The sequence below is a fragment of the Hypanus sabinus genome, unplaced genomic scaffold (genome assembly GCF_030144855.1).
Source record: "Hypanus sabinus isolate sHypSab1 unplaced genomic scaffold, sHypSab1.hap1 scaffold_164, whole genome shotgun sequence".
NCBI lineage: Eukaryota > Metazoa > Chordata > Chondrichthyes > Myliobatiformes > Dasyatidae > Hypanus > Hypanus sabinus.
Genome location: NW_026779721.1, coordinates 331,353 through 354,268, shown reverse-complemented (window position 1 = coordinate 354,268; position 22,916 = coordinate 331,353). Strand labels below are relative to the sequence as shown.

The window sequence follows — 22,916 nt, the reverse complement described above, 5'->3', positions numbered from 1 at the left end:
TTACTGTTCACTCTTCACATTAACATATGGTGAAAACTGTTGATAAAACAATACAAGATTGATACAGTATTTGTTCCTTTCTTAATATCACATTTCAATTGTAAGTACTTGTAAAAGTGACTATAACTACATTACATTAAGGTGCAGTATACAGGCAGAGTTTACCTACGCCATTGAGTACTTTAAATACACTTCAATGCAAACTATCCGCAACTCTTTAACTAACGAAAACATAAACATTATCGACCGTCGTTACTTTTAACAGGATCGGCATTAACATCTTAGTTCAATATATCGATTATCTATTAACTTACAGCGTTGCTCTCAGTGTGATTTCTAATGCTTGCAAAACAACTTCTGCTCAGGTGTGCCTCGTGGTGAGCCCCCCACCCTCGCGTTAATCTCAAACCGGTATTTTCACACAAGACGCGGCGAAACCGGATGTGACGTCATCGCATGCCGATATTTTTTACAGGCAATGAATATACTTTAAACACTTCTAATTCTAACTAGAAAATACTAACAAATGAATTACTAAGCGAAAATATTATAAACTAAATAACTGTCAGAAAGAAAACACAATCACCAACCGCCATTTCATATTTATAAAAAAATAAAATTGGAAGGAAACCACATAGCATAATTCAAATTAAATGATAATATTTGGCAAAGAACCCCATCTTCTCTCAAAATCGAATCGAGGATCAAAAGTTCTCCTAATTTTTTTCAAACTAAGACATAAGATTCCTTGAGAAAACCAATCAATTAATGCAAGGGAAGAAGTATCTTTGTATTTTAATAAAATGGCCCTTCTTGTCAATAGTGTAACAAATGCAATTACAACTAGATCTGAAGATGAAATACCCTGAATATGATGTGGAACTATACCAAATAGAACAGTCAATCTATTAGGTTGTAAATTCATTTTCAGAGCTTCAGAACTTGTTGGAAATAAAGATTTCCAAAACGATTTTAATGATGAACATGCCGGAAATTATGTGACAAAGTAGCTACTTCAGTTTTACATCTATCACAGCATTTGTCTATACTACGAAATATTTTAGGTAGTCTCTCCTTTGTTAAATAACAACAGTGAACAGTTTTAAATTGAATTAAACAATGGTTGGCACATATAGAAGAAGAATTTCCGTTTTTCAAAACTCGAAGCCAATCTTCATTAACAAAGGTCATAGTAAGTTCTCTCTCCCAATCTTGTTTAATCTTTAGTGATATGTTCTCTTTTTGTAACAAAAATAAGTTATACATTCTGCCAATGGAAACTTTCTCTAAGGGATTCAATTTCAAAATGGTATCTAACAAATCAGATTATTGTAAATATGGAAACTTAAGTAAGCATTGTTGTCAAAAATGTCGAAACTGAACATATTCCAAAAAATATGTATGAGCGAGAGAAAATTTGTTAATTAAATCTTCAAAGGTCATCAATCGACCATCACAAAATGAATCTGTAAAAGAATGGATCCCTTTATTGTTCCATAGGAGAAAAATAGGGTCAGTTGTTGAAGGTTTAAATGAAAAGTTTCGATATAAAAATCTAGACAACTGAATTGTTTCAAATTTAAAAAATTACGTAACTGAACCCAAATCCGTTGGAATAGTTTAAGAACCGGGTAAAGATTTAAATTTGGAATTTTAGTGAGCTATAAAGCTAATGGAGCTCCTAATATTGAAGTTAACTGAAATTGTTTAACAGCTTTTAATTCCAAATCAACCCATAATGGTTTTTGTTTCTTATTAAGCCAATATAACCAAAAACATAATTGTCTAATATTCACAGCCCAATAATACAGTCTTAAATTAGGAAGAGCAAGTCCACCATCTATTTTAGATTTTTTGTAAATTATACTTATTAATTCTTGGTCTCTTCTTATTCCAAATAAAGGAAGAAATAAGAGAGTCAATTTGATCGAAAATTTTTTTAGTTAAAATGATAGCTATACCAACCAAGTCAGTAAGGGGATTTGGGTCAAATTGGACCCTAAAAAGTTGTGAAAAGGTATGGAATACTTCCCGCCAAATCTTTTCAATTGTAGGGCAAAACCAAAACATATGAATTAAAGAGGCATCAGCAGAGTTGCATTTATTGCAAAGTGGAGAAACATTCGGGTAAAAACTGGAGAGCTTCTGTTCAGAATCGTAAGCTCTATGAACCACTCTAACTTGTAGAAGAGAATGACGAGCACAGAAAGATGATTTATTAACCCGTTTAAGAATTCTATTCCATCTATCATCAGAAATCTGACAGTTTAGGTCATCCTCCCAAGCTCTTTTTATTTTATCAAAGAAGTCTTGTCTGGAATCAATCAACAAGTTAGAGATACCGGTAAAAGAACCATTTACAAAAGCGTCCTGGTAAACCTCTTCTGCGCCCTCTCCAAAGCCCCGACATCCTTCCGAGAATGGGGGCGGCCAGAACTGTATGAAACACTCCAGACTAACTAGTTTTATAAAACTGTGTTACGAACTGAAACGTTTTAGAAACGAACCAGCAGCAATAGAGTTCATACTGGAGTCTGGTTTTGATGTTAAAACCATTCTCTCTATTAGCATCTAATTACAATATAGTAACTTAATGAAATAAAGGACAGTTAACAGTGTTATCTGTATATATGTGTAAATATAATTCCCAGACTATCGAGCCTGAGGGAACAAAGCTCAGAGTCTTGAGATGGTAAAGTAGGAAAGTTCAGTAATCCCGGAATAAATGACGGGAGAGAAATATTTGTAATCCAGGGTGAAACGTAGAGAAAAGGCCGTTACATCAAAATAACCGACGACGAAGTTCTTATCCTTTGAATCCGTCCACATACGAGTTATCAGCGAAAGTGACCTGTCACAGGAATACCGTCCTCCAGGGGTTTCTATGCATCATCCCCAGGCAAGGGTTAACACAAGATATTCCAAAATCCACTCCTATGGATTATACGAAGTGACAGCCACACACATTCGTTGTGGTTCCGTGTACCGATGATCAAACCACTCTTGTGGGCCGAGGAGACTTTCAACCCTCAGCTGCGACTAACTGAAGCGATCAGCGTGTCTCTCTCTCTCTCTCTCTCTCTCTCTCTCTCTCTCTCTCTCTCTCTCTCTCTTATCGTTCAGTCCACAGTCAGCGCTGTCAGCCTGTGACTGACGTCATAGTCCCGCCTCCTCACGCCGGCGCTCTTAAAGAAACAGTCACAGTACGACCGCAGGCTCGTAACAGCCGCAACACAACTTCCCGACTTTTGAACTCAGTGCTTCAACTAATTGGAGAGTTAGAACACACAGATGCCTATATTGATGACTTAGTCACAGGGAGTGACACTTGGGAAGAGCATATCTGTGCAGTGGAGAAGCTGTTTGACAGGCTTTCCCAGGCCAGTCTTATGGTTAACTTGGCTAAGAGTGAATATGGCCATGCCACTGTGACCTGTCTTGGCTATGTTGTAGGTCAAGGCAAGTTGGCTCCTGTTCAGGCAAAACTCCAGGCAATTTCACAAGTTCCTATTCTGACTGCTAAGAAGGCTGTTAGAAGGTTTCTGGGAATGGATGGATATTATCGTAAGTTCTGTAAAAACTGCTGCTATCGCTCTTCCTCCGACTGATCTCCTGAAGAAGGGTGAAAAGTTTGTTTGAACCGAGCCTGGTCAGGAGGCATTTGATCGATTTTAAGTTATTATGTGAGATTAGGCCAATGAATGTAGTGCTGTCGGTAAATTTAAATAGCAGATTGGAGCTGTGGGTGGCAACACAAGTCATGGGTGCACAGAGAGTAAAGGAGAGGGACAACCCTCTGGGGTATTTGTGTAGGTACCTGGATGGTAGGGGTATGGGAGTGGGCAATTTAAATAGTTTAGCACAAACTAGATGGCCCAAAGGGCCTGTTTCTGTGTTGTACCTTTCTACAAGAACCTGAAATATTACAAAAAAATCACTCTAAGATCTTTTAACAGCTGTGTAGACCAACCATTCATTTCAGCAGGAATTTTTTATATGGCTTTAAAATTGTGGCACTTTAAGTTAATAATACATAAAAGAAGATCCCAGCTGCATGTCAAGAAAGACTGTTTGTGTGAGACTGTTTCAGTTACTGTGGGGTCAGGCACCCATGCTGCTCAGCAGGAACAGGGAATAATACCAATGGAGAGAGTCAGACTGAACCAGGTCACAGATTGGAGATGGCAGAAATGCCCCATTCTTATAGAGACAGGAAGAGCATCAGGGAATTGATGGTCATTCCAGACACCAGCACTCTGTGCGCAGTCAGGAGACGATTTCTCCGTCCAACTTGGGTAGAACCTCACTGTAACAGTGTGATACAAATTAAACAAATAATCTCATCTGTAATGTTGTCCTAAACCCATTGATGGATTTTGTAAATCGTTTTACAGGTTAAAAATGAGAAGGAATTTGTCTGCAGGCAGCTCAAACACGACACGCCCGTTTTGTTGTCTCTGTCCCGATATTTAAGAAGTGGAGCAAGGGATTGAATCGACCATTCCTCATTTGACCAACCGTCATTTTGCACAGGAGAAAGGCCGTTCACCTGCTCAGACAGTGGGAGTGGATTCACTCAGTTATCACAATTGAAGGTACATCAACAAGTTCACATTGGCCAAGGCCATTCATCTGTTCTGCGTGTGTGAGAAAGGATTCATTTGGTTTTTCCACCTGTCATCTGTTGAACTTCTGGGAAAGGATTCACTCAGTCATCTGACCTAATGGCTCACCAGCGAGTTCACACAGGGGAGCGGCCGTACACCTGCTCAGTCTGTGAGAAGAGATTCACTCACTCTTCCACCCTATGGAAACATCAGCGAGTTCACACTGGGGAGAAGCCATTCACCTGCTCAGAATGTGGGAAGGGATTCACTGAGTCGTCCACCCTACTGGTACATCAGCGAGTTCACACTGGGGAGAGGCCATTCACCTGCTCAGTCTGTGAGAAGAGATTCACTCAGTTATCCACCCTACAGAGTCACCAGTGAGTTCACACAGGGGAGAAACCGTTCCCGTGCTCAGAGTGTGGGAAGAGATTCACTCAGTCATCCACCCTACAGAGACACCAGCGAGTTCACACTGGGGAGAAGCCATTCACCTGCTCAGTCTGTGGGAAAAGATTCACTGATTCATCCACCCTACAGAGACACCAGCAAATTCACACTGGGGAGAAGCCGTTCACCTGCTCAGTGTGTGGGGAGAGATTCACTCAGTCATCCACCCTACAGAATCACCAGCGAGTTCACACTGGGGAGAGGCCGTTCATCTGCTTAGTCTGTAGGAAGAGAGTCACTCATTTATCCAGCCTACAGAGACATCTGCAAATTCACACTGGGGAGAAGCCGTTCAGCTGCTCTGTCTGTGGGAAGGGATTCACTCAGTCGTCCACCCTACAGAGTCACCAGCGAGTTCACACTGGGGAGAAGCCGTTCACCTGCTTAGACTGTGGGAAGGGATTCATTTATTTATCCAGCCTACAGAGACATCAGCAAGTTCTCACTGGGGAGAAGCCATTCACCTGCTCAGTATGTGGGAAGAGATTCACTCAGTTATCCACCCTACAGAGTCACCAGCGAGTTCACACTGGGGAGAAACCGTTCCCGTGCTCAGAGTGTGGGAAGAGATTCACTCAATCATCCACCCTACAGAGACACCAGCGAGTTCACACTGGGGAGAAGCCGTTCACCTGCTTAGACTGTGGGAAGGGATTCATTTATTTATCCAGCCTACAGAGACATCAGCGGGTTCACACCGAGGAGAAGCTGTTCACCTGCTCAGAATGTGGGATAGCATTCACTCAGTCATCCCAACTACTGGCACACCAGTCAGTTCACAATGGGGAGTGGCCGTTGTTATGAATCCCTAGGTTTCGTTTGCTGTAGGCTATTTTAAGAGAGGCTATTCAGTCTGACTTGCAGCTTGTTTAGTTTTAACCAAGGACACAGACACCCAGAGTCAGACGGAGATGAAGGAGGTAAAATGGAAGAATCGAGACCAGGGAACTAATGGCCAAGGGTCACAGTTTGGAACTTTCCTATGCCCACAAGGGTGGGCTAATCATCGATTCACCGTACATCGAAAGTGTGGTGGTCACCTTGTTGAATCCATAGGAGTGGATCTGATTTGGGGATCCTGTGAAGACTGCTGATGTGTTAACCCTTGCCTGGGTGTGGTGTGGTAATTCACTTGAAGATGATACCCCTTGTGACAAGTCACTTTGGGTGATAATTAGTATGTGAGATTTTGGAATAACGACAGATAAAATCTTCAGCAACTGTTCTCTCATTTTACCACCGTGGAACCTGAGGAATTTGACATAATTGCATTCTCTCAATATTTACCCTGGATTACAAATATCTCTCTCATCACCTATTCTGTGGATGAACTGAAGTTTCCTACTTTACCATCTCAAGATTCTAAGCCTTGATTCCCCCGAGCTCAATAGTTTGGGCAACACACAAAATGCCGGTGGAACACAGCAGGCCAGGCAGCATCTATAGAGAGAAGCACTCTCGACGTTTCGGGCCGAGTCCCTTCGTCAGGACTAACTGAAAGGAAAGATAGTAAGAGATTTGAAAGTTGGAGGGTGAGGGGGAAATGTGAAAGATAGAACACCGGAGGGGGTGGGGTGAAGCTGAGAGCTGGAAATTTGATTGGCAAAAGGGATACAAAACTGGAGAAGGGACAGCATCATGGGATGGGAGGCTTCGGGAGAAAGAAAGGGGGAGGGGAGCACCAGAGGGAGTTGGAGAACAGGCAGAGTGATGGTTAGAGAAAGAGGGAACAAAAAATCTAAATATATCACGGATGGGGTGAGAAGGTGAGGAGTGGTGTTAACGGAAGTTAGAGAAATCAGTGTTCATGCCATCAGGTTGGAGGCTACCCAGCCGGTAGATAGGGTGTTGTTCCTCCAAACTGAGTATGGCTTCATCTTGACAGTAGAGGAGGCCATGGCCTATTCTGCTTTGATAGTTGATGAAGCAGCTGATTATGTCCTAGTGAAACAGTCTGTGCTCAAAGCTTACGATTTGGTCCCAGAATCATACAGGCAAAAATTTGGAAATTGAACGAAATTTGTGAATCAGACTTATCTGGCATTTGCTTCTCAGAAGTCTGTGTGTTTTGACCACTGATGCACGTATAAAAATATAAATGATGATTTTACCGATAGAAGGAGTTGGTTTTAATTGAAGAATTCGAAAGGTGCGTCCCTGATGACATAAAGAGATATTTAGATGAAAAGGATGCCGCCACTTTGCAGGAGTCTGCTAGATTAGCAGATGAGTTTGCTTTAACTCATAAGGTTAAGTTTACCCCGAATAAGAGCTTCCAAAAGAATACCAGTGCAAACAAGAAATTAAAGTTTGGACTAGTGATAAGAGTAAGGATGAAGGGAAGCAGTTGAAGGAGAAATATTCTGGTCCTACTTGTTACTGTTGTAGGAAAGCTGGTTATGTGATGGATAATTGTTCTGTCCTGAAGAATAAAAAGGTAAAGGAGGCAGTCCCAAATGCCTGTGTTGAAGCTTCTATAAACCCAGAGGGTTCTGAACATTCTGTTGAGGCTCAGTTAAGGTCTGAGAGGTCTGCCTGAGTTAAGAAGGGTTCGAACATTTGATGTCAGATGGGATTGTATTAGTAAATGAATTGGTACCAGTGAAAATTCTGAAAAGAGGATGCTGTCCAATTTACTGGGGCTTCTCAGTCACTCATTCTAGGAGGCTGTGGTGGCCAGTGCTATAATATTTGCTGTTGTGTACTGGGGCAGCAGGCTAGAGTAGCAGACACCAACAGAATCAACAAACTCATTCGTAAGGCCAGTGATGTTGTGGGGGTGGAACTGGACTCTCTGACGGTGGTGTCTGAAAAGAGGATGCTGTCCAAGTTGCATGCCATCTTGGACAATGACTCCCATCCACTCCATAATGTACTGGTTAGACACAGGAGTACATTCAGCCAGAGACTCATTCTACCGAGATGTAACACAGTGTCATAAGAAGTCATTCTTACCTGTGGCCATCAAACTTTACAACTCCTCCTCGGAGTGTCAGACACCCAGAGCCAATAGGCTGGTCCTGGACTTATTTCCGCTTGCATAATTAACTTATTATTATTTAATTATTTATGGTTTTATATTGCTATATTTCTTCACTATTCTTGGTTGGTGTGGCTGTAACCAAACCCAATTTCCCTTGGGATCAATAAAGTATGTCTGTCTGTCTGTACGTTAGACAGCATTCTAAAGTTTGGTGATGAGACTGACACTGCTGAGGTAAATCTTATTAAAGGCATTCGCGGCGGCATAATTTCTGTGCCATTGCACAAGGCAACTTTACTGTCAGGGTTGGTTTCGGGACCTGTTGAGATCGGATTATGCTCCAGTTTACCGGTGGGAGATGTTACTTTGCTGTTAGGGAATGACCTGGCAGATGGTAAAGTTGTTCCTGCAGTGCTGTTGACAACTAAGTCAGCCACTGACGACCCACTGATGGATTTTAACATTTATCCTTCCTGCCCAGTAACTCGAAGTATGGCTAAAAAGTCTGCCGACGCAGACGGTTCTGTACAGAATGATTCTGATACCCATGATAGCCAAAATCGGGATTCCGGTTATGATGAGTTGTCAGGAACTTTTCTGCCTTCATTGTTTCAACAGGATTTAGGTAGTAGGTCTGATGAGAAAGATTTATCCCTGTCTAGGAAGGAGTTTATAGCAGAACAGATCTGAGACCCTGAGATTGAAGCTTTAAAAGAAACAGCTCTCTCAAATGATGAGATTAAGAAAGTGCCAGTAGGGGGGGTGGAGTTTCAAGATGGCGACGTAAGCATCTGCCTTTTAGGCGCTCTTTATTTTTTTAACTATAATCACCCTTTAATTAGACCTTTTCGAACTTAATCATATGAGTTGCTACCTTTGATTGACCCTTTTTTCCTAAAATAATAGTTGATCTAATCTTGTCAAACCTAAAATGGCTACAAGTAAGAAATCGGCTAAGGATCCTGTATCCATCGACGCAATTGTTGGTCTTTTGGACACTAAACTGGATGTTAAATTTGCGGCTATGGAAAGTAAATTGGACAATAAACTGGATGCTAAATTTGCGGCTCTGGAAGGCAGACTAGAAGGTAAATTGGACAGTAAACTGTTAAGTTTGGAAAGGAGGATTACTTCGAAAATATCCGATCTTGAAGGAGTTGTTAAATCGCTTGAAACTAAGTTTCAGTCGCAGGCGTTAGAGGTTCAACAGCATGGAAATAAGATCACGACTCTTGAACAATCAATTTGTGAAAAAGCACGTACAATTGAAGTGTTAGAGAAGAAGATAGAGTCGACTGCTAAAACTTTAGATCAGTACAAGTTTAAAATTACTGATCTTGAAAATCGTTCTCGCAGACAGAATTTGCGCATCATCGGAATTCCCGAAAAAGTTGAGTCCGGTGATTTAACTGAATTTTTCTCTAAATTACTGTGGGAAATTTTCGGTGGTGAAGGTTTGAAAAATGAACCTGTTATTGACCGCGCTCATAGAGTTGCGAGGCTTTCGTCTGTGTCTGATAAACCACGAGCGGTGATTGTTCGCCTTCATTATCCTCGTGAGAAAGAGCTTCTAATTCGATTAGCTCGTAAAAAAGGTATGATCTCCTACAGAAATTATTCATTTCGAATAGTTGAAGACTACTCGTATGAAGTAATGAAAGCCAGGATCGCTTTTAAACCAGTGATGGCAGAGATTCATTCGTTTGGATTTAAACAAGCTTTAATGTATCCAGCGAAGCTTAGAATGGTGCTGCCCGACAACAGTCTACACTTTTTTATCACTCCTGAAGAAGCGAAGAAATTTGTTGAAGAATATCGATCCTCTAGTGCAACTTGAACTATGAGTTACATTGAAGATTTTTTTTTGGAGAGAGGATGTTATTTCATTTTAAGTTTTAACCCTGGAAGTTGGGTTATAACTTCTTATTTTGAACTATGGGTCTGGGTCTTTTTTTTTACTACTATTATTATTGCTTATAGATGCTGTTTTAATTTTTATAATATCCTTTTTTTATATACGTTTGTATTTTGTAATAATGAATTATTTTTTTTTCAAAATGTCGTTTCTTCTTCCCATAAGTCTTTACTTTTTATAAGCGTTTATTTGCTTGCCTGTATTTAGAAATGGAACAAAGGTTTTGAATTCTTTTTCTTTAGTTTTTTTTTTAAATATGTTGTAGTGTCTATTAAATCTTTTTTTTAAAAAAAAAAATTCTATTTTGATAACTTTTTTACTATATTTTCTTATTAGATTGCTGAATTTATATTCATATTTTGTAATATGGCTTTCTCAAAATGTCGTTTCTTCTTCCCATAAGTCTTGGCTTGTGAAACGTCATCTTTGTATCTGAATATGGAATTTCTTTTTTAAAGGTGTATCACATTTTTAAACTTTAATGTGCATTTTTTTTATTAATGATCTTTCTGGTTTTACTATTTTAGTTTTTTTTTTGATTTGTCTGATATGGGTGTGTATGTGTATGTGTATATATATATATATATATATGTAGGTATATATGTATATATATATTTTTTTTTTGCAACTCTATATTTTAATTGGGGTGTTATATAGTTTTTTCTTAAAAAATTTTCTTATGGAGCTGCCATCTTGAAATGGGGGTAATATTAGTATTAGTTTATGCGCCTGCCGCTTGGCTTTCTTTCAAAGGGTGGGGGGAGGGGGGAGGGATCTTTTTTCATGCTTTTGCTTTTTATTTTTTTGCTTTTAGTTTATGGGCTGACTTTAAATTGTTAATATTGTTGAGGTGTCAGGATCTCCGGTTGCTCCTGAATCAATTTTCCTTCTTCCTAAATTGTGGGTTATGTGTCTTTTTAACCTTTTATGATACACACAATTAATATTGGTATGATGGATAAATCTATTAACTTTATCTCGTGGAATACTAATGGTTTAAATCATCCGATTAAACGTAAAAAAATATTTAAAGTATTCCATAGATTGAACGCTAATATTATTTTTGCACAGGAGACCCACATTAGGAGGGAGGATATTCAACGTTTTTTTAGGTTCTGGAAAGGTCAACAATTTCACTCAAATTGTACCGCTAAAATTAGGGGTGTGTCTATTTTTATAGACGCCTCAATTTCGTTTACACATTATGAAATTATTTCTGATCCACAGGGTAGATTTTTGTTGATAACTGGTTCACTTTTTAATCGGAAAGTTGTTTTAGTTAATATTTATGCTCCAAACCTTGATTGTCCTGAATTTTTTAAACGTTTATTTACTTCTCTTCCTAATTTGAATGAATATATGTTGATTATGGGTGGAGACTTTAATTGTTGTTTGAATCCTTCGATGGATAGATCTAAACCTATTCGAACTCTTCCGAATAGATCAGCTTTACTTATTAATTCTTTTATGGTTGATTCTGGAATTACTGAAATATGGCGGTTTTTGAACCCTAAAGGTAAAGAATTTTCATTTTTTTCACATGTATATCATAGTTATTCTAGAATTGATTACTTTCTTATTGATCATCGTTTATTAACAGATGTTATTGATTGTAAATACGATTCTATTGCTATTTCGGATCATGCGCCTTTGAAGTTATCTATCAAGATTTCGGATTCTTCTATCAATACTAGATCTTGGAGACTTAATGCTACTTTACTTCAAGATCCAGAATTTATTACCTTCATAAAACAACAAATTGACTTATTTTTTTCAACAAACTATAATGAAGAGATTGATAAAGGAATACTTTGGGACTCTTTCAAGGCTTTTATTCGTGGACAAATTATTTCATATTCCGCTGGTAAAAGAAAACAAAGATATTCAGATATAGCTTTATTGGTGGATAAAATTAAAGAAATTGATAAGATTTATTCCGTTACTCCTACCAAAGAACTTTATAAGAAGAGAGTTGAGCTTCAAATGGAACATAGTTTATTATTATCTTCTTCAATTGAGAATCAATTAATTAAGACTAGGGCTCAATTTTATATTCATAGTGATCGAACTGGTAAATTGTTAGCTAATCAATTAAAAGCTATTTCGACTAAGCGACAAATTATTAAAATTCGTAAACAAGACGGTAATTTAACTACTGATTATAAAGAAATCAATAACACTTTTCAAGATTTTTATAAATCTTTATATCAATCAGAATTTGACGGTGACCGGTTTACGATGGATAATTTTTTTAATAATTTGAATATTTCTAAACTGATAGATGAAGATTGTAGCTTGCTTGATGCTCCTATTTCTATGGATGAAATAAGAGAGGCTATCTCATCAATGAATTCAGGGAAAGCTCCTGGTCCTGATGGTTTTATTGTAGAATTTTTTAAAACTTTTTCTTTATTGCTTTCTCCTTGGCTATGTGAAATCTTTAATGATGCGTTTGTTAAGAAGAGATTACCTCAATCGTTTTATGAAGCTACTATCTCTTTAATTCTTAAAAAAGATAAAGATCCTACCTTATGTGCATCTTATCGCCCTATATCATTATTAAATGTAGACTCTAAGATTCTTACAAAAATTTTAGCCATTAGATTAGAAAAGGTATTACCACAGATTATTTCAGAAGACCAAACTGGTTTTATTAGGAATCGATATTCCTTTTTTAATATTAGAAAATTGATTAACATAATTTATACTTCATTACCTACAACCCCAGAATGTGTTATCTCATTAGATGCTGAAAAAGCCTTTGATAGAGTTGAATGGACATATTTATTTAATGCATTGAGAAACTTTAATTTTAGTCCTAATTTTATATCATGGATTAAATTAATATATTATAAACCTGTTGCTTCTGTTCTTACAAATAATTATAGATCCTCTTTTTTTCAATTATCTCGTGGTACGAGACAAGGTTGTCCTTTAAGTCCTTTATTATTTAATATTGCATTAGAACCTTTAGCTATTGCTATTCGTGAGTCTCCTAATATTTTTGGTATTACCCGTAATGAGAAGTTATACAAATTATCGCTTTATGCTGATGATTTGTTGTTATATATTTCTAATCCTAGTAGGTCTATTCCTGCTATTTTATCCTTGTTGGCTCAATTTGGTAGTTTTTCTGGTTATAAGTTAAACTTAGATAAGAGTGAGTTATCCCCTTTAAACGCGCAAACTTTATTGAGTGATAAGATGCCATTTAAAGTTGTTACTGATAACTTTATCTATTTAGGTATAAAAATCACCAAGAAATATAAAGATTTATTTGGACTGAATTTTTTACCTATGCTTCATCAAATTCAGCAACTTACTACTAGATGGTCTCCCTTATTTTTATCATTAGTTGGTCGGATTAATGCTATTAAAATGATGATTTTACCGAAATTTTTATATTTATTCCAAGCTTTACCAATTTTTATTCCTAAATCTTTTTTTGATAATATTGATTCAAAGATTTCCTCATTTGTTTGGCAAAATAAAAATCCTAGGTTAAGCAAAAGGCAATTACAAAAGTCTAAAAAAGATGGTGGTCTAGCTTTACCTAACTTTAGATTTTATTATTGGGCGAATAATATTCGTAACCTAATGTACTGGAAACTAGATTTGGATTCACCTGTGTGCCCACAGTGGGTAAATTTGGAATGTAGTGAGGTTAAGGGATATTCTATATTTTCCGTTCTTGGTTCTTTTCTTCCTATTGATTTAGCCAAATTCAATAAACAGATATCTAACCCTGTTGTTAAACATACACTACGAATTTGGTTTCAATTTCGCAAATTCTTTAATCTGAAAAACTTTGCTCTGGACAGCCCTATTTTATGTAATTTTTTTTTCAAACCTTCATTGACAGATCAAGCTTTTAGTATATGGAAAAGGAAAGGTATAAAATGTTTTCGTGATCTTTTTTTTGAAGGTACTTTGATGTCTTTTGATCAACTATCCAACAAATTTGAATTACCTAAATCTAATTTTTTTAGATACTTACAAATTAGAAATTTCTTACATAAAATTCTTCCATCTTTTCCTAATTCAACTCCATCGGATTTTTCAGATTTGATTTTTACTTTTAATCCTTGTCAGAAGGGATTAGTAGCTTTTATTTATAACATGATTATGAAGATACAGCCAGAAATATCGGATAGAATTAGACAAGAATGGGAAAAAGAACTTCGATGTAATATATCAACAGATAAATGGGAAAAAATTTTACAAATGGTTAATTCCTCCTCTATTTGTGCTAAACATGCTTTAATACAATTTAAAATTGTACATAGAGCTTATATGTCTAAAGATAAACTTGCCCGATTTTATTCGCATATTAATCCTCAATGTGACAGATGTCACTTAGAAGTGGCTTCATTGACTCACATGTTTTGGACATGTCCCACTTTACATAACTATTGGAAGGACATTTTTGATGTCATTTCCTCAGTATGGAATATCGATTTACAACCCCATTTTATTACTGCAATTTTCGGTATACCAAATGAAGATGGCAATCAGCTTTCCCCTTCAATCAGACGAATGATTGCCTTTGTAACATTAATTGCCAGAAGGTCTATATTACAAAACTGGAAAGAAGTAAATCCTCCTACTACATTTCAGTGGTTCTCCCAAACTATTTCTTATCTGAGTTTGGAAAAAATCAGAAGCACTATCTTTGATTCTTCAATTAAATTTGAAGAAACCTGGGGACCATTTATTCGACACTTTCATATGAATTAATTTGGCTTATTTCAGATCCTTTTCTCTACTTATACTTGTTCAGGTATGGAGTTCTGGAGTTCTTTTCTTGACACCTTTATATATTTATAAAGTGCTATTATTGCCCATGTTAGTTTTAGTTTAGTATTTTTTTTCATTATATATTTTTTCTCATATATAATTTCAATTTTTTTTTTCTTTTTTCGACGATTATTTTTGTTTTTCATATATATTTATATAGACTTGATTGATTTATGTACCTTTTGTTGATGGATGTTTTAATAGGATATTATTATCCTATTACTAATGTAATCTCAAGTTTATTGAATCTGTAATCTATTCATTATTTTGTGTTGTTTTTTTTTATATATGAAATTTAATAAAAAGATTGAAAAAGAAAAGAAGAAAGTGCCAGTAGGGTATTATGTCAAGGATGGAGTGTTAATGAGGAAGTGGAGGCCACCTGCTATACCAGCGAGTGAGGAATGGGCAATTGTTCACCAAGTTGTAGTTCCTAAGGTTTATAGGACTGAAATTTTAACTTTGGCCCACACTATACCCTTACATCGACATTTTGGAGTGAATAAAACTAAACAGGATTATCAAAAAATGGCACTCGCCTAATTTGAGGACAGATGTTGTGACCTTTCGCGGAACCTGTCACACTTGTCAACTTGTGGGTAAACCTAATCAGGTCACCCCAGAGCCCCCACTGTAGTCTAAACCTGCATTCTGTGAATCCTCTTCAAAGTTTATAGTGGATTGTGCTGGCCCTTTGCCAAAGACTAAAGCTGGCCATCAGTATCTGCTAACTATTATGTTTACTACATCCTGATTCCCAGAGGCAATACCTCTCAGAAATATTAAAGCTAAAACTGTGGCAAAGGCTGTTACCAAATTTTTTACTTTTTCTGGTTTGCCTAAAGAAATCCAGTCTGAACAAGGAAGTAATTTTACATCTGGATTATTCCAGCAGGGAGTTTATGAACAGGGAACTAAACAAATTACATCATCTGCATACCATCCAGAATCACAAGGGGCTTTTGAAAGATTTCATTCTGCCCTCAAAACCATGATTAAGACATATTGTGTTGAAAATGGAAAAGACTGGAATGAAGGAATACATTTGCTTTTGTTTGCAGTAAGAGAGTCAGTACAGGAATCACTGGGATTTACTCCATTTGAGCTTGTATTTGGTTGTAGAGTGAGGGAACCTTTGACCTTGTTAAAGAACATAGGATTAATGGGGATGTACATGTTAAGTTGTTAGACAATGTTTTGAAGATCAAAGATAAACTACTCCACACCTGAGGTCTAGCGAGACAAAACTTAAAGATTTCTCAGAACAAAATGAAGTGTTGGTTTGATAGGAGGGCTTGGGAAAGAAAATACCAGGTGGGGGATAAGGTGCTTACCTTATGTTGAAGAATGTTGACAAATCCACCTCAGGCGAATCTCAATAGACCGTATGAAATGGTCTCTCAAATTAATGATCTGAATTGTGTTATTAAAACACCCGACCAATGTAAACCAGCACAGGTTGTACACATAAATATGATACAGTCTTATTTTGACAAGCAGGCACCATCGGTGAGTGTTGTTGTCAAAACATATGAATCTGGTAACCCTGAGAATGAAACAATTGACTCGTCTGAGAATTTTCACAAGCCAAACATGGTCCCAGTTAGGCTAATGAACTCGGTTGTTCCAGAAAACATTGATAACAGGTTGGCTCACCTGCAGCCAAAGCAACAACAATAGCTGAAGAAATTAATTCTGGAGTTTAAAAATGTATTTCCCGTTGTTCCCAAGCAACCCACGGTCGCAGTACATAACGTAGATAATGGTCAAGCCAAACCGCTTAAACAACACCCATATTGCATGAATGCAGAAAAGTGTAAATTGCCTGAGCAGGGAATTGAATATATACTGGAAAATGGTATTATTAGTCCTTTAGCAGCAGATTGCTCACCCTGTGTTATTGTGCCCAAACCTGATGGTAGTGTTAGATTTTGCACTGATTATAGGAAGGTAAATGCAGTAACAAAAGCAGATGCCCATCCTGTCCCTAGGGTGGATGATTGCATCGATAAGTTGGAAAAGCTGAATTTCTTACAAAGATTGATCTGTTGAAAAGGTATTGGTGTGTTCCATTGATGGACAGAGGTAGAGAAATTTCTGCATTTGTGACACCATCTGGTTTGTGTGAATACAATGTTTTACCTTTTGGAAGGAAAAATGCTCCAGGAACATTCCAGAGAATGAATGATCCTGTAATTCGAGGATTAGAACACACAGATGCCTATATTGATGACTTAGTTACAGGGAGTGGCACTTGGGAAGAGCATATCTCTGGAGCAGAAAAGCTGTTTGACAGGCTTTCCTAGGACAACTTTACAGTTAACTTAGCTAAGAGTGAATATGGCCATGCCACTGTGACCTGTCTTGACTATGTTGTAGGTCTAAGCAAGTTGGCTCCTGTTCGGTCAAAAGTCCAGGCAATTTCACAAGTTCCTATTCTGTCTGCTGAGAAGGTTCTTACAAGGTTTCTGGGAATGGATGGATATTATCGTAAGTTCTGTAAGAACTTTGCTGCTATCGCTCTTCCTCTGACTAATCTCCTGAAGAAGGTTGAAAAGTTTGTTTGGACCGAGCCTTGTCAGGAGGCATTTGATTGATTGAAAGTTATTATTTGAATTTAGGCCAATCAATGTAGTGTTGTCATCACATTTAATTAGCAGATTGGAGCTGTAGGTGACATCACAAGTCATGGGTGCACAGAAAGTAAAGGACAGGACCAAAGAGACAACCCTGTGGGTTATGCGTCCTGAGGGTCAGGGAGACAGAGGAGATGGAGCCCACTCTTACCACCTGCCAGCGATCTGACGGGAAGTCCAGGATCCAGCTACACAAGGCAGGGTGAAGGCCGAGGTCTCTGAGCTTCTTGTCGATACTTCACGCCTTCGTATGGCTACTGCTCTGCCCATGACTGCAAGGAACTACAGAGAACTTTGGAGAGCAGTGAACATCAGAGAAACAAGCCTCCACTCCATGGACTCTTCCTACATTCCCTTGCCTCGGGAAAGCAGGCCATGTACTCAAAGAACCTCATAACCTGGACATTCTTGCTGCAATCTTGCTCCCACATTGGTGGAGAGATACAAAAGCCTTAAAGTGCGTAACACCAGGCTGAAGGATGGCTTCCTGTCTGTGGTTATAAGCCAAATGAATGGCAAAATGGACTCGACCTCACAATGTAACTCGACGTGACCATGCACCATATGTCTATCTGCACTACACTTTCTCTGCAGCCATAATGCTTTGTTACAGTTACTTTTTTGTCATATATCAGCTCAATGTACTGTTGCAATGTATCGATCTGTGTGGATGGTACATCAGGCAAGATTTTCACTGTAGCTCAGTACTTGATAAGAATATACAAATTCCCCGTTTTAATTGTGTGGAAATATTAGATAGACTGAGCTTCTGCTCTGGAACTACAGAAGGAAACTGAACTGTTGTCATATCTGAGGAATGCAAATAAATAGAAAAGACTTCAATCTCGCATTACGACCTGCGGTAACTGGGATCAGGTGACTGGTGGTGGGTCTCCCATATGAATATCAGAATCAGGTTTAATAGCACCGGCATATGTCATGAAATGCGTTGTCTCTGCGGCAGCAGTAGAACCTAATTCATACCATAGATTTTAACAATTGTGATTTAATATAAGAATATAATTATTACATAGTTAAATTATATAAATAGTTCAAAATGAAAAAAGATGTAATAAACTATTTTAGTTGTGTCGACTATTTGACTGACTGGGTTGTTGCTTTGGAAGTAGTGGAGTGAAGCTTAACTGAACTGTACACATTTATGAGAAGCGCAGGTAAATACAAAAGGCTAAATTCTCACATAAACGGGTCAGACACCCAGAAACATCGGCTGCACTTCAGCAGATAAAAACAGTGGAATGAAACATGCTGAAAATATTGCAGAAAAAAGCATATTGTCTAGCACAATGAGAGGACGTGACAGATCCGGATCTCACTGCCTTGTCTGAACGGGCGAAAGATGAAGCTACACGGACACGTAGAGCAGTGACCCGCAGATGCTGCAGATCTACGGAACAACGTGAACAGGAGGCGGGATCACGTGACGGTGGAGGCGGTGACTCCAATTACCCACCACTCTGTGGAAAGAAGCAAACTTGCCGCTCACAACTGCTTCCAACTTAAATGTATTAGACATTTCAACCCCCAGGAAAAATATATCGTCTGTCTACTCTATCTATTCCTCTCGTAATCTTATAAACGTCCATCCAGTCTCACCCCAGCCTGCGCCGCGCTGGAGAAAACAACACAAGTTTGTCCTGCCTCTCGTTATAGCTCATGCCCTCTAATCCAGGCAGGGTCCTGGTAAACCTCTTCTGCGCCCCCTCCAATGCCCCGACATCCTTCCGAGAATGGGGGCGACCAGAACTGTATGAAACACTCCAGATGTGGTCTAACTAGTTTTATAAAACTGTGTTACGAACTGAGTCGTTTTAGAAACGAACCAGCAGCAACAGAGTTCACACTGGAGTCTGGTTTTGATGTCAAAACAACTCTTAGTGTCTACTTATAACATAGTAAGTTAACGAAATAAAGGAAAGTATTATGTGTATATATGTGTAAATATAACCCCCAGATTATCGAGCCTGAGGGAACAAAGCTTAGAGTCTTGAGATGGTAAAGTAGGAAAGTTCAGTAATCCACGGAATAAATGATGGGAGAGATATTTGTAATCCAGGGTGAAACGTAGAGAAACGGCCGTTACTTCAAAATAACCGTCGACGAAGTTCTTACCCCGCTGAATCCGTCCACATACGAGTTAATGAAAGTGACCTGTCACAGGAACACCGTCTTCCCGGGGTTACCACACAACATACCCAGGCAAGGGTTAACACAAGATATTTCACAATCCACTCCTATGGATTATACGAAGTGACAGCCACAGACGTTCTTTGTGTTTCCGTATACCGATGATCAACCCACTCTTGTCGGCACAGGAGAGTTCCAAGCCTCAGCTGCGACTAACTGAAGCGATCAGCTTTTCCAGTCTCTCTCTCTCTCTCTCTCTCTCTCTCTCTCTCCCTCTCTCCCTCTCTCCCTCTCTCCCTCTCTCCCTCTCTCCCTCTCTCCCTCTCTCCCTCTCTCCCTCTCTCCCTCTCTCCCTCTCTCCCTCTCTCCCTCTCTCCCTCTCTCCCTCCCTCCCTCCCTCCCTCCCTCCCCACCTCCGACTGCCTGTCTGCAGATCTCTCTCTCTCTCTGATGGTTCAGTCCACAGTCAGCGCTGTCAGCCTGTGTCTGACGTCATAGCCCCGCCTCCTCACGCCGGCGCTCTTAAAGAAACAGTCACAGTCCGACCGCAGGCTCGTAACAGCCGCAACACAACTTTCCGACTTTTGAACTCAATTTTTCAACTGATAAAGACAACCACGCCATTTACCTTCTTAACCACCCGATCAATCTGTGCAGTCTCTTTCAGGGAGCGATGAACTTGGAGTCTAAGATCCCTCTGATCATCGACACTGTTCAGGGTTTTGCATTTAACAGTGTACTGTCGCATACATTCGACCTACCGAGCTGCCAAGATGATCATCACTAATCAAATCTCACTGAGATTTCTCAGGTCCTGTTGAATTTATTACCAAGTGCACAAATACGGGAAGGTACAGGTACAGAGAAACACTGACTTACGGCAGCATCACAGGCAAGTACATTCAGATAACACACGGAACACAAATTATACGATTCTCTGTCAGTAACAATCTAAATATGTTTTATGTCATCAACAATATATAAAATACATTGCGTCATGATCAATATTAAAATATGCATTTTGTGTCAAAAACAGACTTGGAAATGTTGAATTTGGTCCCTATCTCCATTCCTCCTGTAATCCACAACCAGCTCCTGTGTTTTTGTCACAATGAGGGAGAGGTTGTTTTCTTGACACCACTGTGTCGGGGTGATGACTTCTTCTCTGTCGGCTGCCTCGTTATTATTTGGGATTCGGTCGATCAATGTAGTGCCGTCAGCAAATTTAATTAGCAAATTGGAACCCGCCACTGCAGCCCCACAGTGCACTATGTACTGATTGCAAAGCTACGAAATTGCATGTGAATAGCCTCCCCTCCCCCAACTCCACTCTTTCTGCGTCACCAGCAGACTGAGTCATCTCACATCTCGCTGCCTCCGCCAAGACGTTAACCTGTGAACAACTGTGGTCAGGGACTGATCTCTGGGGAACTCCAAACGCTACCTCCTTCCAGTCTGAAAACGACCCACTCATCCAGCCACACACTACCGGCAATTTATCGATCTCCAACGAAAAAGCCTAATCACCTACTCCCGATGTTCAATACCATTGCTGACTCTGAGTTTGCCACCGTCAAATGCCAGGAGGGACATAATAATCAGAAAATCTCTTGTCACAGCCGTCTAAATAAGATATGATCTCAGTGGGTGTGTGGCGCATGCTCAGAATGCGAAGGAGACAGACAAACTGAGCCAAGTCACAGACTGATGAAGGGGAGGAATGATCCATTTTGATACAGAGAGAGAAGCAGAGAGTTTGATATTGTGCCGGATGCCGGAACTGTGGCCATTTAAAAGACGAAATCTTGTTGCTCTAAATTACTTTGAGATGTGACAGTGTTTTAATCAGAAGACACCATGGAGATTAAAATTATTTCAGTTGAAATGTTGTCCTTCACCCTCTGATGTGCTTTGTAAGCTTTTAACAGTGTAGAAAAGGCAAAGGATTTGTCTATGGGAATCACAAACACAACAACACGTTAGTTCTGCTGTATCTGTCAGTTCACCAGCGCTTGAAAGCCGCCGATTCTTGAATGTGGAGGCGGAGATGCTGGAGAAGACAGCGCCCCACTCGCGACAAGGAGAGCCCGAACACGTGTCCATGTCCGTGATCTGATTGGATACATCGCCATGACATTCAGAGCATTGTGACGTCATTCACTGGCTCTCATTTTGGAAGGGATTCAGTCGGCCATCGCAGATACACCAACAGCTTCGCTCTGGGAAGCGGCCGTTCACCTGCTCCGTGTGTGCGAAGAGACTCATTCAGTTCACCCACCTTGTGATGCTCCGGTGAGTTCACAATAAATAGAGGCCACATTTCTGTCCGGAGTGAGCAAAGAGTTTTACTCAATCATCCCAGCTGCTGCAATACCAGCAACTTCACACCAGGGTGGAAGTTCAAATCAGCTCCGTGTTAAATGTTTAACCATCACGGTGACTGAAGGCAGCTGCAGGTTCATGAGGGACTGTTACTGTCAGATTCTGCAGTTCTTGCGGCTGCTCATCGCACCCAGGACTGAACCCTGGTCACTGAGCATTGGAGGAGTCTGTTCTGCTGATGTTAGCCTTAAACTAGACTGGTGTTTAATATTGTGGATCTGTGAATGATAAATCAGTTTGTATCAAATCCCGTGTCTCGCTTGAGAGGCCACTCGGCCCAGCTGGTCCCTACCTATGTTTCTGTTCCATATCAGTATGTGAAAAATCTACCCCTGCTGTTCTCCTCTCACCCTCCCTGAGATGACAGGTTGCAATTAGTCACCACTCAGTGGGATAGGAGATTTCCCTTGAATTTCATAGAATCACAGAAATCTACAAAATTTTACCGATGCTTTGGCCCACAATGTTGTACCGACCATTTAACTTGCTCTAGAAATTGGTTAGAATTACCCTACCACATAGCCACCTATTTTCCTAAGCTCCATGTACCTATCTGAGAGTCTCTTAAAAGACCCTATTGTATCCGCCTCCACCACCGTCGCTGGCAGTGCATTCCACACACACACCACTCTTTGCTTAAAAAACTTTGCTCTGATATCTCCTGTGTACCTACTTCCAAGCAGCTTAACCCTATTCCCCCTCGTGTTAGCCGTTTCTGCCCCGGGAAAAAGCCTCTGGCTATCCACACGACCAATGGCTCTCATCATCTTATCCACCTGCATGAATTTCCTGCATGATTTTCTCCGGGCTGAACAAGACGATGAGCTCACTGTGGTTGTGACGTTGTTCAGGGTTCCGGACGAAGTTGGTTAAACTCCTTCTTCCCCACTCTTTTCAACGTTTTGGGTCATTTTCACCAATTTTAAAGGACTATGCCTCAGACAGCTGGGTTGTTGCAATTGTTACATACCAGCAGCAATAGATCACTAACGGAGTCT

At 39.4% G+C, this 22,916-nt stretch overlaps 2 protein-coding genes and 1 pseudogene across 4 annotated transcripts in view; 2 read left to right on the top strand and 1 right to left on the bottom strand.

Moving 5' to 3' along the window:
* The window catches only part of LOC132387222 (oocyte zinc finger protein XlCOF6.1-like), a 123,783-nt gene that overhangs the window by 50,041 nt on the left and 50,826 nt on the right, over positions 1-22,916 (bottom strand). The gene's annotated exons all lie outside the window — the stretch shown is intronic.
* Positions 1-22,916, top strand: part of LOC132387218 (gastrula zinc finger protein XlCGF8.2DB-like) — a 93,489-nt gene that overhangs the window by 62,032 nt on the left and 8,541 nt on the right. The gene's annotated exons all lie outside the window — the stretch shown is intronic.
* On the top strand, positions 4,692-5,982 carry LOC132387208 (zinc finger protein 235-like; annotated as a pseudogene).